We start from the raw sequence: 18,775 nt of genomic DNA on the forward strand, positions 1-18,775 counted from the left end.
CACCGATTTGGATTCCACACTGGAGTTAAGCAGATCTCCCAGGTCCTCATGTGCTGATGCAGGGTCCACCACCGCTAGGATTTTGTGTCAAAAGATTGAAGCCCTCCAGTCAAATCTGGTGATGTTGCATTTTGACCTTTGAGGCTTGTTCTTTTGTTGATGGAAAACAGATAGCCTCATAGAACACATCAGGAGGCATAGGTTGATTTTGTGCCGCTGCTTTTGCTAGTCTATTCGCTCCATCATTCTCTACCCTTGGGATGTGTTGTACAGTGAATCCCTTGAAGTATTTTTCCATTGCTCTTACCACGGCCAGGTACTTGATGAGCTCTGGCTCTCTAGCCTCGCTATTTTTCTTAATATACTCTTCAATTACTTTTGAGTCTGTCTTCACAACAAATACTTGTTGGCCCAAGGCCCTCATTTTACTTAGCCCCAAGAGTAATGCTTCATATTCAGTAGTATTGTATGTGGACCTTGCTTCGTTTGTGAAATCAAGCCTTGCGGCGTATTTGATTTTGACGCCCAATGGTGAGGTGATGATGGTGGACACTCCAGCCCCCTTGTTACACCAGGCCCCATCACAGTGTATGATCCAAGGGATCTCGATCTCAATTTGGCTAATTCATGGAGATGTCCAGTCTACTATAAAATTAGCTAGAACTTGAGATTTGATTGCGCATCTCTTTTCAAAGTCTACCACATACTCAGGTAACTTTGATGCCCATTTTGTTATTCTTTTCGAGGCTTCCCTGTTTGTAAAGAGATCGTGAAGTGGCTGGTTGGTGACTACCACTATTCTGTGACCCTCGAAGTAATGCCTCAGCTTGCGTGCGGCCATGCTTATAGCATAGGCAATTTTTCTAACTCCGAGTAGAACAGCTTTGAGCCTAATAGCGCTTCTGATCCAAAATAAACTGGTGTTTGTTTTGACTTGTTGTCGATCTCTTTTTCTTGCACCAAGGCGGCACTGACTGCAGAGCTCGAGGCTGACAAGTATAGCAGCAAGGGAGACTTTAGCTCAAGCGGACATAGCTTTGTCATGTTTGTTAGGTAGTCTTTTAGCTGCGCGAAGGCTTTGCTCTATTGTCCCCCCCCCCTCCCATTCAAATTTCTTGGAGCTTCGCAACACCTAGAAGAAAGGCAAGCTTTGTTCAGTAGCTTTCAGGATGAACCTATTGAGAGCTGCAATTCTTCCTGTTAACTTTTGCACATCTTTTACCGAGGTTGGCTCTTTCATGTCGATGAGGGCCTAAATTTTGTCCAGATTAGCCTCGATGCCTTTTGTTGAGACCAGGCATCCTAGAACCTTGCCTCGCTGAATTCTAAATACACATTTTTCTGGATTCAGCTTTAGGTTTGCTGCCCTCAAGTTGGCAAAAGTTTCTGTGAGGTCAAGAATATGATTCTCTCATTTGTCAGGGTCGGGCTTCGCCGACCCCAGGCCTCGGGGTCAGGCGAGGCGGAGCTACCCTCCCACAGGGTCGGGCTCTCCTGACCCCAGGCCTCGGGGTCGGGTGAGGCGGAGTCTCGCTCAGGGGTCATGCTCTCCCAATCCAAGGACTCGGGGTCGGACGAGGCGGAACTACTCCTCCAAAGGGTCCGGCGCTCCTGACCCCAGAACTCGGGATCGGGCGAGGCGGATTTCCACTCAGGGTCGGGCGAGGCAGAGCTACTCCCTCAAAGGGTCAGGCTCAGCCGACCCCTGGACTCAGGGTCGGAATGGCTTTGGATTTAGCGGCCCCAGCCAGCATCCAAATTGGTCTCGCCTTCAAGGCGGTTCCCGCACGGACTTTGCAACGCAACAAAAGTCTATCAAGATTTTCTTGCTCGAACCCGAGTTGAACTCGCGCATGATGAGGATGTTGACTCCGACTCATCTTACTCACCGGAAATACCATTATCTGGCCCAGCCCAAGGGTTGGTAATAACTTCGACACCACAAGGCAGATTCATCCACTGGCCGGGATTGCGACCATCTTTCCTCGACCGCGACTACGACTCGCGCCTCGTCGCCCATATAGACAACTTGCCGTACCAAGTAGGCGTTCCACTTACATCCAACCATGAAGGAAGCTACACAGAGATTGCTACATCAAGTTCCGGAAGCTACTACCCGGATAGGGAGATACTTGTTATTACTCCAATTAACAACCCGGGTACTAGCCAGAATAGAACCCCCAGGCGACTAGCACAAGTCGACAACATCTCTGACGATGAGTCTACAGCCGACAATGAAACTCCCGAACAGCGCAACCAACGAAGGGCGCGCAATGCCACTCGAGCTGAGCGTGGACAGTCAATGGCTACAAATATCCCTATTACAAATCTTGAACGGGCTTTCAACGCAGTCTAGGCTCAGGAGCACAATACTCCACTCGCGGCTATCGCTTCAATCAACATTTTGACAACTCTGATGCCTCAAGATAAGGATAACCCAGCCACAGCTCAACTCGTGCAGTGGGGCAACGGACTAATCGCACAACTCACGGAGCAAGCTTACAAGTTGCTTGAGAAAGAATCACCAATCTCGTCCGTTCCTCGCATTACAGACGGAAGCAGGGGGGCTGCAAATAAAAACGTCGCCCCACGAAACGATGATGCAGTCAACCAACCCCGGCAACACAGCCAAGGTTCAAGCAAGCATAAAGCTCCTACTCAACAGAAGGATGTGGGTGAAGCCAGCTGCACCAACTCGGTTAAAAGTGTTCGCCCTACTTGGAAGAACCGCGAGATATCCAACATCAGCGATCTACGAGAAATCCTCAACAGTCGGCGCGAACGGGAAGTCGACAGCTACAACCATTTTCCTGCTTTCACAAACCGGGTAATGAAAACAAAATTACCCGAAAAGTTCAAACCGACCGGCATTACCAAGTACGATGGCAAGCAAGATCCAATTCAATGGCTCCGCTGTTACTCGCTAGCTGTCCAAGCAGCCGGAGGCAACAACGACACAAAAGTCATTCATTTCCCCATATGCATGGAACCCGCACCACTGACCTGGCTCGAGTCACTCAAACCCAAGTCCATGGACTCTTGGGCGGACTTGACAAAGGCTTTTACCAACAATTTTGCCGGCTCCATGGCTAGACTAGGCAACAAGATTGACTTGCAACAAATTAAGCAGAAAGAGGACGAGACCCTTCGCGACTACCTGAGACGGTTCTTTGAAAAGAAGGCTACCATCGTTGACATCTCCGAAGCAGACGTCATTGATGCTTCCAAAATGGACTATATGATCGACGAACATACCAAGACTTCGGTCGCCGACGGCCAGCCGATGTCAAAGAACTCAAACTCATGGTGCAACAGTGGGCCGATGAAGAAGACAAAGAACGCGAACGGTTCGGTTCCCACCGTAACCACGGACGCGACAACACCCACAACAATGACACAGATAAAACTCGTCATAACGATGCTCGGAATTCCTATCTAGGTAATCATAATCGCAAAAGGAAGCCCGACAACACTGTTGCTGCCATGACCAGCTCCGGGAAAAAGGGACAGCGCAGAAACGACGACGGACCAACCTTCACGGAGCTACTCAAAAAGCAGTGCCCATGGCACCCGACTAGCAAGCACTCCGCATTGGACTGTTACAGCATGCGCCGAGTCATGCAAGACCTGCCAGCACCACCAACTCCTGAAGAGTACGCCAAAACAGAGACAAGGGTAAAAACAAAGCCCGCAACGATGAAGATGAAGACGGCGATTTCCAACCAGCCTCAAAAACCGTCAACGTCATTTTTGGTGGCATCCCTGGCATAGCATCCAAGCGAGCCAACAAACTCGTACTCAGGGAGATCATGGCCATCGAGCCGACGGACCCCACACCGCTAAAGTGGTCGGAAGTTCCAATTTCTTTTAGCAGAAAGGATCAATGGACAAAATTTTCAGAACCCGGCCGTTTTCCACTAGTCTTGGATCCAGTTGTGGCGGGTTCAAAGTTAACCAAAGTACTCATCGATGGCGTGAGCGGCCTCAACGTTATCTTCGCCAAAACATTAAGGAAAATGTGCCTCGACATCACGGACATGCTTAATCCAACGGATTCACCTTTCTACGGCATTGTGCCTGGAAACGCAGCCATACCACTGGGACAAGTTGTCCTCCCAGTCACCTTCGGAACTAAGGAACATTACCACACCGAGTACATCAGATTCGAGGTCACCGACTTCGAGACTTCTTATCACGCTATACTCGGACGGCCAGCACTAGCCAAGTTTATGGCCATACCACATTATGTCTACCTGGTACTCAAGATGCCAGGTCCCAAAGGAGAGCTCACGCTACGAGGAGATCTCCGGAGATCCTACGAGTGCGACACCGAAGCCGTGGAAATTGCTGCGACTACTCAATATCCTAGTCCCATGCAGCAAGTCTTCACAGCTTCAAAGAAACTCCATCCAACTGAACTCGAGATCCCGGAAAACAAGTCGGGCTCCACAAAGGTGAAACCCGCCAGCGAGAAAGACTTCAAATCAATCGACCTCCAGACCGGTGATCCTTCAAAGACAGCCCTGATCGGAACAGGGCTGGATCCTAAATAGGAATTTGCGCTCGTCAGTTTCCTTCGGGCTAACCACGATATCTTCGCTTGGAAGCCGGCCGACATGCCAGGTGTGCCTAAGGAACTGATCGAGCATTCCCTCAACGTTGATCCCAAAGCTACTCCAAAACGGCAGCGACTACGCCGGTTCGCTCAGGACAGGCGCGACACCATCAAAAAAGAGTTAGCCAAGCTACTCGCGGCAGGATTCATCAAAGAAGTCTTCCATCCTGACTGGCTCGCCAATCCTGTGCTTGTTCGCAAGAAATACAACGACTAGAGAATGTGTGTCGACTACACCGACCTCAACAAACATTGCCCGAAAGATCCTTTTGGGTTACCCAGGATCGATCAAGTGGTCGACTCCACCGCTGGGTGCGCCTTGCTATGCTTCCTCGATTGCTACTCCGGCTATCATCAGATAAGCCTCAAAGAGAAAGATCAAGCCAAAACAGCGTTCATCACGCCCTTTGGAGCTTTCTGCTACAAAACAATGTCCTTCGGACTCAAGAACGCAGGAGCAACTTACCAAAGGGCCATACAAATGTGCTTTGAAAAACAACTTCATCACAATGTCGAAGCTTATGTTGACGACGTCGTCGTCAAAACAAGACACCGGGAGGAACTCATCGCCGACTTGGAGGAAACTTTCTCCAGTCTCCGCGCTTTCCGATGGAAACTCAATCCTTCCAAGTGCGTCTTCGGAGTACCTTCCGGCAACTACTCGGGTTCATCATTAGCCATCGCGGCATTGAGGCCAACCCGGAGAAGATATTTGCCATCACAAACATGCGGGCACCAGCCAGCATTAAAGATGTGCAGAAACTCACAGGCTGCATGGCCGCTCTCAACCGGTTCATCTCGAGACTTGGAGAACGGGGACTACCCTTCTTCAAGCTTCTCAAATGCCAGGACAAGTTCAAATGGACGGAAGAGGCAGAGAGGGCATTTACACAACTCAAAGACTTTCTGTCAAAGCCTCCTATACTCACCGCTCCCTCGCCGAACGAGAACTTGCTCCTATACATCTTCGCTACTACTCATGTCGTCAGCACGGCAATAGTAGTCGAACGGTCTGAACCGGGCCACGCTTACAAGGTCCAACGACCTGTCTACTTCGTCAATGAAGTACTCTCGGACTCCAAAACTCGGTATTCACCGATACAAAAGCTATTATATGCTATTCTGCTCACCTCCCGGAAGCTGCGCCATTACTTCCAAGAGCACAACATCACAGTCATCTCCGACTTCCCGCTTGGCGAAATTCTCCATAACAGAGACGCCACGGGTAGAATCTCCAAATGGGCAGTCGAACTCGGAGCTCTTACTTTGAGCTTCAAGCCAAGGACTGCCATCAAGTCTCAGGCTTTGGTCGACTTCATAGCCGAGTGGACTGAAAATCAAGTTCCTACTCCAGTCGAACGACCAGAGCATTGGGTAATGTACTTCGATGGATCCCTCAAACTTGAAGGAGCCGGCGCAGGCGTCTTACTCATCTCCCCCAAAGGAGACCAACTCAAGTACGTGCTGCAGATATTCTGGGAAGCATCTAACAACGAAGCCGAGTACGAGGCCCTGCTACACGGCCTTCGCCTCGCAATCTCCCTCGGCATCAAACGACTACTGGTGTACGGCGACTCCCTAGTCGGCATAAACGAGGTCAATGACGAGTGGGACAGAAACAAGGACAACATGGATGCTTATTGCAAAGAAGTCCGTAAGTTGGAAAACAAATTCTTTGGCTTGGAGTTCCATCACATCGTCCGCGACAACAACATTGCCGCCAACGTCTTATCCAAAATGGGCTCAACTCGTGCAGAAGTTCCAGCAGGAATTTTCGTACACGAACTGCGCAAGCCATCCATACCTGAACAGGTCACACCGCCAGTAGTCTCGACTACTGATGCCTCCTGAGAGATCATGATGATAGAAGTCGACTGGAGGACACCCTTCATCGACTACATCAAAGATCACCAGCTACCATCCGACAAGAATCAAGCTGAGCAAATCTCCCGACGAGTAAAGAATTACATTTTAGTCGGAGACAAGCTCTACAGGAAAGGTGCATCATCTGGAGTACTCATGAAGTGCGTCACCAGAGAAGATGGCCAAGAAATCCTAGAAGAAATTCACAGAGGAATCTACGGCAACCACGCCTCTTCGAGGACACTAGTTGGCAAGGCTTTCAGAGCAGGGTTCTACTGGCCAATGGCTCTAGCCGACGCCAAGCAACTAGTCCAGAAGTGCAAAGGTTGTCAATTCTTCACAAAACAGCAACATGTGCCGGCTTACAAGCTAGTCACAATACCTCCAACATGGCCATTTGCCTGCTGGGGGCTCGATATGATTGGCCCGTTACCAACTGCGCCAGGAGGATTCAACAGAGTACTCGTGGCAATTGACAAGTTCACCAAGTGGATCGAGGTCAAACCAGTCACTTGCCCAAAGGCAGACCGAGTTCTCGACTTCTTGGATGAAATCGTACATCGCTATGGTTTTCCCAACAGGATTATCACAGATCTCGGGTCAAACTTCAACAATCATGACTTCTGGGAATATTGCGAGAATAGCGGCATCGACGTCCGCTATGTCTCGGTTGCTCATCCGCGAGCCAACGGTCAAGTCGAGCATGCTAATGGCATGATACTCGATGCTCTGAAGAAACGACTGCATGACGTCGGCAACACCAAAGGCGGCCGATGGCTCAAAGAGTTACCCAATGCCTTGTGGGGCCTACGTACCCAACCATGCAAGACTACGGGACTATCACCCTATTTTCTGGTATATGGCTCAGAAGCCATACTACCCGCCGACATCATGTGGCAATCACCATCCGTTGAACAATACGACGAAGAGCCTGCAATAAATACGCGGCGCACGGATATTGACAGTTTGGAAGAAACAAGATGCGCAGCACTAGTGCAATCTGCCAGATACCTTAACGGTTTAAGGCGTTATCACGACCGCAACGTCAAGGAAAGATCTTTAACTCGGGCGATATGGTCCTTAAGCGTATTCAAGACACGTCAGGATTACATAAACTCAATTCACCGTGGGAAGGTCCTTACATCGTATCAAAGGTTACAGGACCTGGATCTTACAGACTCCAAGAGCTTTCAGGAGAACAGGTGCCAAACTCCTGGAATATAGAACACCTTTGTCGCTATTACCCATAGCAACACTCGAGTACTCACTTCAAGGCAACTACTCGGACGACTACTCGACTACCGACTTCAAGAGGTGTTCGCTTCAACGCGCTATCAATACAACAAGGAAACTTGCCCTGATACAAACTCTTCATATCAATCTTTACTGAAACAAGAGTACATCAAGTTACATACGAGTACGAGGACTCGGCTCAACAAAGACTACAAGCAACTGCCTACTGGCGGGCTGCATTTAAGTCTCAGGCTTTTACTATATCACAAGGCCACTCAGGTCTGCCGACCACAGGAAGGGCCTACACGCAAGGAAGCTGCGCAAAACGCAGCCACGCCCAGGTATCCTACCCAAGGCACGTCCAGGTACTCCATTACCGCCATCACTAGGACAGCGGCAACATCAAAAACCGGCAAGACGCGCCTAGAGGGAACTAAGGCTGCTCTTTTGCTAGCCTTGCGACGCCCATCTACTCTACGGCCGCACCTCCACCATCTTTCAGAGCAGGATGAAGACCACAGCACTCATCACCGATCACTCGCTGCGAGTTCCAGAGCGTACTCCGCTGGATCAGTAGCTGCAAGATGAGGCACGCGATGAACCCTCCTACGAGGATTCTTCTAGCATCGCGGCTATCCCTACGAGCGCAAGAGTCTGTGGAGGCAAGGTGGCCTTAATCTATGAGGAATCTTCTAGCACCGGTGCAGTCTTTGATGGCTCTCTACACTCAAACAGAAGAAAACGCAGGCAATCTATTGCTACTCAGAAGCTTGAGTTGGCTCGCCCAGCAGATGGCCCTATTTATAGCTGAAAGTCACAACTACCACCGGCCCAAGAGTTACTGTGCACCCATGATCAATGAGTCTGACAACTCCTGACTGTGCCCATGTGACTGCACTCAAGCTGCAACAGACAAAGGAGCACAGTACACCCATGCCTTCGCAACGGACAAAAGAGCACAGTACACCCGTACATCCACAAAGGACAGTCGAGTACAGTACACCCGTGTCCCTCAGAAGACTACTCAAACAGCTTTACGACTACTCGACACTTGGGACTACTACAAGCCAAGCTTAGCCTACATGTCGGGGGCTCCGACTACTCCAACCCTGGGACCCAAGGTCGGGCGAGGCGGAGTTCCACCCTCGAAGGGTTGGACGCCTCCGACCCCAGGACTCGGGGTCGGGCGAGGCGGAGTTCCACCCTCGAAGGGTCGGGCACCTCCAACCCCAGGACTCGGGGTCGGGCGAGGCGGAGTTCCACCCTCGAAGGGTCGAGCGCCTCCGACCCCAGGACTCAGGGTCGGGCGAGGCGGAGTTTCACCCTTGAAGGGTCGAGCACAACAGAGTTGCAATACTTTGGGATTCAACAACATTCTTCGCAAGACAATGAACTCCAAAATCCAAAAAGCTTGATATCAACATACTCGGTACAAGAACAAGGGTACACATAAAAAGCTTAAAGTTCTTCTAATGAGACGAACTCTGACATCTTGGCTGCAATGGGCTCCGCCTCTTCAAGGTACTGCGCATAGGCCTCCTCTGTGCAGTTGCGAGCCACACCATCACCAGCTGCCGCCAAGTCTGCCCTCGGGTAGTAGGACTTCACAACCGCAAGCACCTATTTGCAAACAGTCTTGCAAAGTCCCGCTACTTTACTCGGGGCAGCTCTTAGTCGCTCTACTAGCGATTGCGGTCCTGCGCCTTCCTCCACAGGGGCTATGGCATTCACCAAATCTTCGGCCGCTCCAGAATACCTCTGAAGAAGTCGGAGGTGGGCACGGCCAGTCCCCTTTCCACGAAGTGAGCAAGCATCACCGTCTTCGCCGGATGTTCCTCAAACTGCCACGCATTGGGAAATGCAGGGCGCCACTGCACGATTTCCTTCGGCTGAAGGAGCTTGGCATCGACTAGCGCTTGGACTGCTTCTTCCTTCATCACCGAGTGTTGCCAAGTTGCCCCAGGTGGCAGCGAAGCAGTCTGGTTCATCGGCCCCACCTTCGGTGCCGGCAACACCAACTCCTTCCCCTTCTTGAATCTAACCTTGCCCGTCGCCGGAGCCTTGCCTTGGATCTTCTCAGGTTTCTTGCCCATCTTCTTGGAGCGCATTCGATGGACTCGACCTTAAGTTAAGGAAGAGGCTTCCACTCGGATCTATTCTCAAAAAGCGGCAATGGCGAAGGCGGCAGCACTAACGGCGGCGACACAGCGAGCGAAGGCACAGAGGAGGAGGAAGAAACAGATCTAATGCCCGTATGGCATCACAGCAACCGAAAAGGGGGCTTTCCAGATTTATCTCCACCGGCTCCGGATTCGACGCGTCAGTTGCACAACGGACAGATTAAATCGCGTATTAATCGCAATAAACACCCAACAGTTACTACATTCAACAGATTGCTAACCACTTCAATGACAGGAATCGCCTAAGTGCTCGGGGGCTGCGGGTACCGTACCCGTTGGTTAGTTTTTTCTTTTTCAAGATCTCCGAGGGTAAAATGGACAAAAGCTGGTTTGACCCTAAGCCTGATTCTTCGACTCAACCTAAGGCTCGGGGGCTACTCCATATGGAGTGCGATTGACATCGCACTACCATATAAAATTACTCAGGAACAGAGACAACTCGAAGCTGCAGAAAGAGTACCTTCCAGCCACGTGACAGTACTCGGGCACTTCAGTCCGCAAAACTACTCAGGTAGTGCCTGCAGTGCCCAAGACTATGGCGCACGACTACAAAGTACTCGGGGGCTTGTCGGGACTACTCCCCAGACCCAAGAGTAGGCCTCGGACGGCCCACTAAGGGACGTACTCGGACATGATCAGAACAAGGATGGACGTATCCTACTCGGACTAGTCTTGTATGTTTATGAAAAACTACTCGGACCGATACCGAGTAGAACTCTGTAATAGTACCCGACTAGGACTCAGACTTGTAACCTTGCCCTCCCATGTATATAAGGCCGGGCAGGGACCTCCCTCAAACAACAATCCTCAGGACCAGAACATACATCAATACAAACCAACACACAGGACGTAGGGTATTACGCGATCTAGCGGCCCGAACCTGTCTAAATCATGTTCCTTGCGTCACCATTGATTCCTTGATTCTCGACGACCCTTACCGCACAAAAGACCACCTAGGGTACTCCCTAGGTGGGTTGCCGGTCTAAAACACCGACAGGGACAATAGATCGGTACAAGGCACGATTGGTAGCCAAAAGCTTCAAGCAAAGGTATGGAATTGATTATAAAGACACTTTTAGTCATGTTGTCAAAATTGCTACCATCAGACTTGTATTGTCCATAGCTATGTCAAGAGGATGGGAACTTAGGCAGCTAGATAAACAGAATGCGTTTTTACATGGTGTTCTGGAAGAGGAAGTTTACATAAGGCAACCACCAGGTTTTGAAGATGTCACTAAACCTCATTTTGTGTGCAAACTTGACAAAGCAATCTATGGGTTGAAACAAGCTCCAAGGGCCTGGTACTCCAGACTAAGCCCCAAGCTGTGTGCTCTCAGTTTTATGTCCTCAAAATCAGATAACTCTTTATTTATTTATCAGAAGGAAAATACAACTATCTTTATGTTGATATATGTTGATGATATCACTGTTACTGGCTCCTCTGCTGCAGCTATCTCAGCACTACTGACAGATTTAATATCTGATTTTGCATTGAAGGATCTAGGAGAATTAAATTTCTTTCTAGGCATTGAGGTGAAAAAGATGGCCAATGGCATCTTGCTATCCAAGAGAAGTATGCGACTGATCTTCTCAAGAAAGTAGGTATGAGCAATTGTAAGCCGAGTCCCACTCGTTTATCATCCTCGGAAAAGCTTTATAAGCTTGAAGGTGTGCCATTAAAAGTAGAGGACAGTACAAATTATAGAAGCGTCGTTGGTGCACTTCAATATTTGACACTTACTCGACCTGATCTTGCATATTCAGTAAATAAAGTATGTCAATATTTACATACACCTACCTCCTTGCGTTGGACTGCTATCAAGAGAATTTTAAGATACATCAAGAGCTCTGTCGAGGTAGGGCTGGAAATTAGAAAATCTAGATCAAGGTTGATAAGTGCTTTTTTAGATGCTGATTGGGCAGGTGATATTGATGATCAAAGATCAACTGGCGGTTTTGCAATTTTCTTTGGTCCCAATCTTGTATCATGGAGTGCAAGAAAGCAGGCTACAGTCTCTAGATCGTCTCTAGATCGAGTACTGGGGCTGAGTACAAGTCGCTTGCAAATGCAACTGCTGAAGTAATCTGACTAGAGTCTTTGCTAAAGGAACTTGGAGTTAAATTAAATCAAGCGCCATGTCTTCGGTGTGATAATTTGGGAGCAACGATATACTTGTCAGTCAATCCCGTGTTTCATGCAAGAGCTAAACACATTGAAATTGATTTTGATTTTGTCACGGAAAGAGTCACAAGGAGATTGCTACAAGTTCGATTAATACCCTCCAAAGATCAAGTAGCTGATGGTTTCACTAAAGCTCTTCCTGTTCGCAATTTTGAAGATTTCAAGTGTTATCTTAACCTATCAAGGAAGCTGGGTCAAGATTGAGGGAGGGTGTTAGATGTTTAGATATAATGTGCTTGTCACGAGTTGTAACGTGTTCAGGTTGTTGTAACAACCTGAATCTTCTCGGTTGTAAATCCTAGTAGAGATAAACTAGGATCCTTTCTTGCTTAGCTTGCACGGCAAGCATATTGTAACAAACCTTGTAATATGTTTGGCATTGCTGCTATTTAACACGGAACCGTGGAGGCCAAGGGCATCCCACGTTAACCCTAAACTTCACAGTTTGTGCATGTACGGATGACTGAATTTTCAATTAATGATGTTCCATGCTTGATAAATGATGATGCCACTAGTCTGGTCCCTGAGAAAGATTCATGAATCTGGCTCTCATTGATGGAGGCAATGCTTCTGCACTGGGACAAGAATGCCATCTTTTGGTGTTATATTTCACTTCCATGCAAAATCCATGACTAATGGAGATGGTAGTCTTTATTAGTTTTCTTTCCCATAAAAACTTTCATCTACTTTGCTTTTCTGGCGGATTACGGATCAGTGTTTGCACAATTCATAGAGACAATGAATCTTTCTGGAAAATAAAATATGGAAGAAAGAGAAGTGTGATACTCACTTTTCATGAACTTATTGCTTAGATCTAATTTCCTTTTATTATCAAAGACTCATTCCCCTCAAAAAAACCCATTTAGAGGGTTGTTAAGAAAAGGATTTGTGGGATCTTGCTGGGGTCAGAAATGGCACTAGGGATAGGCAAGAGATATTCACTTCTAAATAAGTTGAGACAGGAACATAACTCATGTCCTCCTTTCCAGCAGACATGCAAACATGCACTGTCATTGTCGTTACCAATTTGTTACGACAATATCAGAATTTTGATCAAAATAAGGTATGCCCATATGGATATGTTAGTTAATTAGAAAGAATTCAGGTTTTCAGGCTTCCGACACATTCTATGTTTTAACTTATACACCATGCATCTTTTGAATATTTGCAGTGCTTGGGTTTCAAATGATTGTAATAAACTGTTTTCTAACACAGTTGTTGTTTGTCAAGCTGACCTTTGCAATCAGTCCTTTGTGGCAACAGAAACCATGCATCTAGCTTGCAAAATGAAGTATTGTAACACCAAGGGTCACAAAGCTTACCGGCTTTGCAGTGGACCTTAAGGCCACTTGAGGGCTCAACAGAAACAACTAATAACTTAAACAATTGTTGCTTGATGGGCATAGATCAGTGAAAGATCAACTGAGTTCCAGCTGGTTATACATTTGATCAAACAAAATAATAGTGAAATTGTTAATGTACGCACAACTGAAGTATTAGTGATCTTTCACTTTGTAACACAGAAAGGAATTTACCACCATTAACTTGTAGCCCCAAGGAGATTCATGAATCCAGATCTAGAGTTAATGATGAAGGAGAATGCTTCTGAATTGGAACAAGCGATAAATTTCGTTGTTATATTTCAGTTACATGGCCGATGGGTGTAATGGTCATGCTAGTGTATTTATTACTTCACATGATGACACGAGTTTAAAGATACGGGGGCTGTTTGGTTCCTAACCATAAATTACCACACCACGTTGTGGCGGCGCCAAAGATGGGGTGGCAAAATTCGGCGCCACAGATGTGGTGAGGAAATGAACTGCTTTGCAGTTAAAAATCTGTGGCACGCCGCGTCCTATACTCAACCAAGCAGCGTCCAGCTTTTATGGCAGCGCCACATCCAAGGCGTGGCGAATGATGGCGGCAAACCAAGCACGACCATGGTTCTTCTTTTTACTTCTCTATTCACTATTCATCTTATACCCAAAAAACAAGAAATTATGTATGTTTCTTTTTGCAGACAACAAAGGAATGTTAGTATTCCTGTGATTCATAAAGAAACTGATCCTTTGTGGGAAAAAAAGGATCAAAAGAAAGAACAACTTTACTTTTCATCTAACAGTTGCGTGTATTTATTTTGCTCCCAACATCCCTGTCAAACTTTTTTGTCACGAAATGGAAACATGGAATCTTTCTGTAGGTCAACATTGCACCAAATATGCAAGAGATACTGACTTTGCATGATCTCTGAGTCATGTAGCACCATCTGAAAGTGAACTGTCATGCTTGGCAACATAGATGGAGATGACACTATCAGAATTTGATGAGAACAAGGTATCAACAAAAGATACATTAGTTAATATAAGGATTCAGGTTATCACATTATAGATCTTTTGCTAATGGTCCTATGGGATCAGTTTTTCAATACACTGGCTGTTTGTCATAGTGACTTGTTCAATTAAAATGTGAGAAAATGTAATAAACTCATCCAGTTTTTACTTACTGAACAACACAACACTGCATAAACTAGATATTAAAAATGTGTGGTTAAAATAGAAGATAAAACTTGCTAAACATCCGTGCGCATTCCATATAACAACATACATGGTATCTACGCAACCTCTGATGATACTCTGATCCAATATCTCCATTCTTTCAGTCCTTTTGATTTTGGGACTCCTAATGAGCTTAGAATTCAACAAAAACAATTGGGACATAGCATGCACAGATGTGAAAATGAACCTCAATTGATGTGCTTAGTTTTTTTTAATGAAACTGAAAACACGAGCCCTTACAGTTGAGGTTTATGTTTGGATCTTCCTAGTTAACCTTAACAAAATAAGGGGCCATCGATGATTTATAAGGAAGGAAGAAAACAGGAAACAAGATCTCAATAGGGACCACCATTTTCAACTTGCACTGGCTACATTTTCCTTTCTTGTAGAAGTGAGGAAACTTGCAGTCTTTTCCTTCAGTTGATGCCTCTATGGATTTTATTAGGAGATATGGACTGAATACTGTGCTATAGATTGATCCAGGGAACTTTATTTGCCACCATAGCTATGAATTATTAACAGCAAATGTCATTAAAAAACTTCATTTGATTGATCTAAAAGCAGTGTTGTATGCACTGGGCAGTAGCGGTGATCTGGATTGCAACTGAAATGGGTGGATGGGACTTCACTGAAATGCAAGGATAAAATATTCGTGAATGTTTTCACCATCCAAATTGTCAGGCAGTGAATTGCTTCGCCACAGAACAAAAAAGGGACATAATGGCAGGTGGAGTTGAAGCTTAAATCCACTAAGCATGTTGCCCTTAGAGTGGAATCATCTGGAACGTGCTGTTAGCTTTTCAACTTAACAGCTTGAACTTCAAGCAGTGCTGTCCTAGTAATAAGAATAAAAGCATATTACGCAGCAACATGCAAATGCAATCAATACCAGCCACCTGGGTTCACTACTTCGATCTAAGAAGAATTCAATAGACAAGATGATTTGGAAAAACAGTGGGAATTCAGTATGGAAACTAACATTAATCTCTAAAATGATGCAGCCATGCAGGGTGTCCTGTCTCTACGGCATTTTGACAATGAATGCAATTGAAATCCTGTAAATAAAAGGCTTCTCATCAAAACAGGTCCCTTGTATCTAAACTGTCCTTGAGCGACAACGACATGGATACCTTGTCTTTGGATGACTAGGAGCTTTTCCATAGTCACTTGAAAGGTTCTGGAGTTTGTCTATGATCCATTCAGATTATGTAAACTTTGACCGAAGAAGGAATACCTTATCCAATATGGCTAAAAAATGCACTAGAGCTGTTACAACTTTCACCTTTCAGTTCCTCTGTAAAGTTCTAGGAGCTTAAGATTGTCAGTATAAAAATGAACTATGTAAGCCTATCATGAATGATTATGTTGGCCTCTTTTAATACAAAAAAATTGTTAACAGACCATCAAAAGGCTGGAAAGTAATGTTCAGTTTACTCAGCTACTATGATTACACAGACATATTTATAAGTAAAATAAATTCTATTGTAATGTCATGGACCAAACTTGAAAAGGGCTAAAGACAACACTACTCCCTCCCGGAATAGCTAACATCCTACAAGGTTAGAACATGTGCGGTGAAACTTTAGAACTTGGACTACTAATATACATATATATAGAAATGATATAATTTATATGTTTCATCTAAAGTACTTTGGTATCATTCTGTTTTCTATAATTGTTGGTGCTTTGGAGATGGAATTGATGTCCAAGACAACAAAAGAACAGACTTAGCACTGGTTACTACTTACCAGGTATACCTGATACGTAGCATGGTTGAGATGAGGATGAGCCTCCATGAGTTTTTCCCCAGAAAATAATTTAATGCAGTTTTCAGTACTTGCCATCAGGCCATTTGTAGGGTATCCAAAGGACTTCTATCATAATCAAGCACACAGAGCTAAGCATCATGTTTTATGTGCAAGGTTAGGACTTCTATAAATGAAAAGAATGCACTGTTTAGAATTAGCATTACTCCTCACCTTTATTTAGTCACATCATCCGATCCAGCCGTTGCAGGTGATATCCCTAAAGAAATTTGGCCCAGAGTAGTTCAGGAATTTTGTGATTTGGCAAAGGTGATTACTTGAAATGTATTTATGTATATAAGCAAATCATAAGAAAACTTGAATCCTGTATAAATATACTTCAATAAAAATTATGATACAATCATTTTGTCATCATCAGAGGTCAAATCATAGGAGATGCTTCCAAAGGGAGTATGCTTAATGAGATGCAACTATTATAATAGGTAACACTTATATACACTTATATAAACCTCTTGAACGACGAGCTCTTCCAAGAGTCATTTCTAACACTAGCCACTATAAATAAAGCACTTTTATGTGAAAAAATGATCCAAAAGGCTAGGAAGGGGCAGTTTTCTGATTTATATTTGTAAGGTGTTTGAAGAATTGTGCGGTTCTACTTCAGAGACCCGCTGGTGTTCAGGTTTCAGAAATTGCCATCAGGCCATTTGTAGGGGATCCAAAGGACTTCTATCATAATCAAGCACACAGAGGTAAGCATTATGTTTTATGTGCAAGGCTACTCAGTATTACTAGACAATTGCTCTTTCAGAAGAATTCCTCTGCAGAAACACCCATCGATGCCATCTTTCATTAGTAAGGCTTTGCAGAGAACCAGAATAAGCACGAATGCATGATCACCCAAGATCATTTGAGAACCAGAATAAGCACGAATGCATGATCACCCAAGATCATTTGTAATGAGCCAACAGAAGTATTAAAAGGTCAGAGAAATACAGAACGGGGGCTCAAGAGTCAAGACCCAATCTGACAACACCAAGGAGCAGTGGTGGAGCCAGAAAAAAGTTTTCGTAGGTATGCAGGTATACAATGCTATTAGATATGATAATATTAAAGATGATTAGTTGAATCAGTGAAGAACCAGTCCCTTATAACTTTTGTGGAATTTGTGTGTGCCCGTGTTGTGCACATAGGGCGCCTCAGCTAGCTCTACCCTTGCTAAGAAGGATAGTGCTCCAAACCACCAGGCACTCATTGCATCAGTACAAGTCTACACCTACATATTGTAGGTAACTGAATGCAAGCTGCATTTTCTAGTTCCTGCTTCCTTTCGCTATGAAGATTCATACTTGACATCAATCAGAAACCTAGAGCCAAGCGCAGGAAATGCACCACGACATTGATCCACTTTGTTAGGACTAGTACCGGACTACCGGTGTGGCAGCAACATGACCAGCAGATCACTAAGCAAGGGACATGCTAGGTTCAGTGTTTTCATGCTAGCCAAGAGACTGAATTCCCTGCAACAGTTGTGGATTGGGGATCGGCAAAGTATAGTTTAGCTTAATGATAACACAGGCCAGCGAAAAGGTGTCTTGCCTCATTTGATTGCATGTGTTGGCTGTTTGATCTTAATCTTCTTTTCTAGACTAGAACAGGTCAGGATATGCATTAGCTTTCCTCCCAACCTCCGTTTTCATGCTACAAAACTCTGTACGGCTGTTTGGCCAGAACAAGGCCCTTTGAATGAATGAATCAGGTGGGGCAATTCGCCGCCCACCGCGCCCCCCCCCCCCCACAAGAAAAAAGAACTATCCATCGAATAACACAAGCCCTCTTTAAGTTCTGTTGTCTGTTGATTGACTTCCGTCTGAATCCATCCCGATTGTTTCAATTATTCATCTACTTTCCGATGTTGCTGTTGATGATGTTTTACGACCTTAAGGTACGTAGATGTCCACCGGTACCTTTGATGTTCGAACTTATTAGCGATCTAGCTTTTAGCAGAACTTCCTTTTCTAAGTCAAATCTCTCTGGAACGAACTCCCTTGAGGGAATACAGACCTATTCAGTATGTCATTTCTCTAAACTCTTCCCGCATGCTCAATCTTAGACACTGTGGCTACGTGGCTGCAAACGACGGGGGTTCCGTCTTATGTCCGCCGACTGGACTTCTAGAGCCCTAGGTTCTGAAACTGAACTTCCACATCCTCTCTTCGCGCTACTCTGGATGGGAATGGGTTCTATCGAGATATACAGACTTGAAATAGCAACCTATCGCTAACTGCTTCTTCTCAGAGCAAGTGCTTTCCGCTCCGCTCTGCTGATATCTGTAGTCACTACCCATACAGAACACTTTCAGTTGATCAAAGACTGAT

Source organism: Setaria italica, chromosome IV (genome assembly GCF_000263155.2).
Source record: "Setaria italica strain Yugu1 chromosome IV, Setaria_italica_v2.0, whole genome shotgun sequence".
In the NCBI taxonomy this organism is placed as follows: domain Eukaryota; kingdom Viridiplantae; phylum Streptophyta; class Magnoliopsida; order Poales; family Poaceae; genus Setaria; species Setaria italica.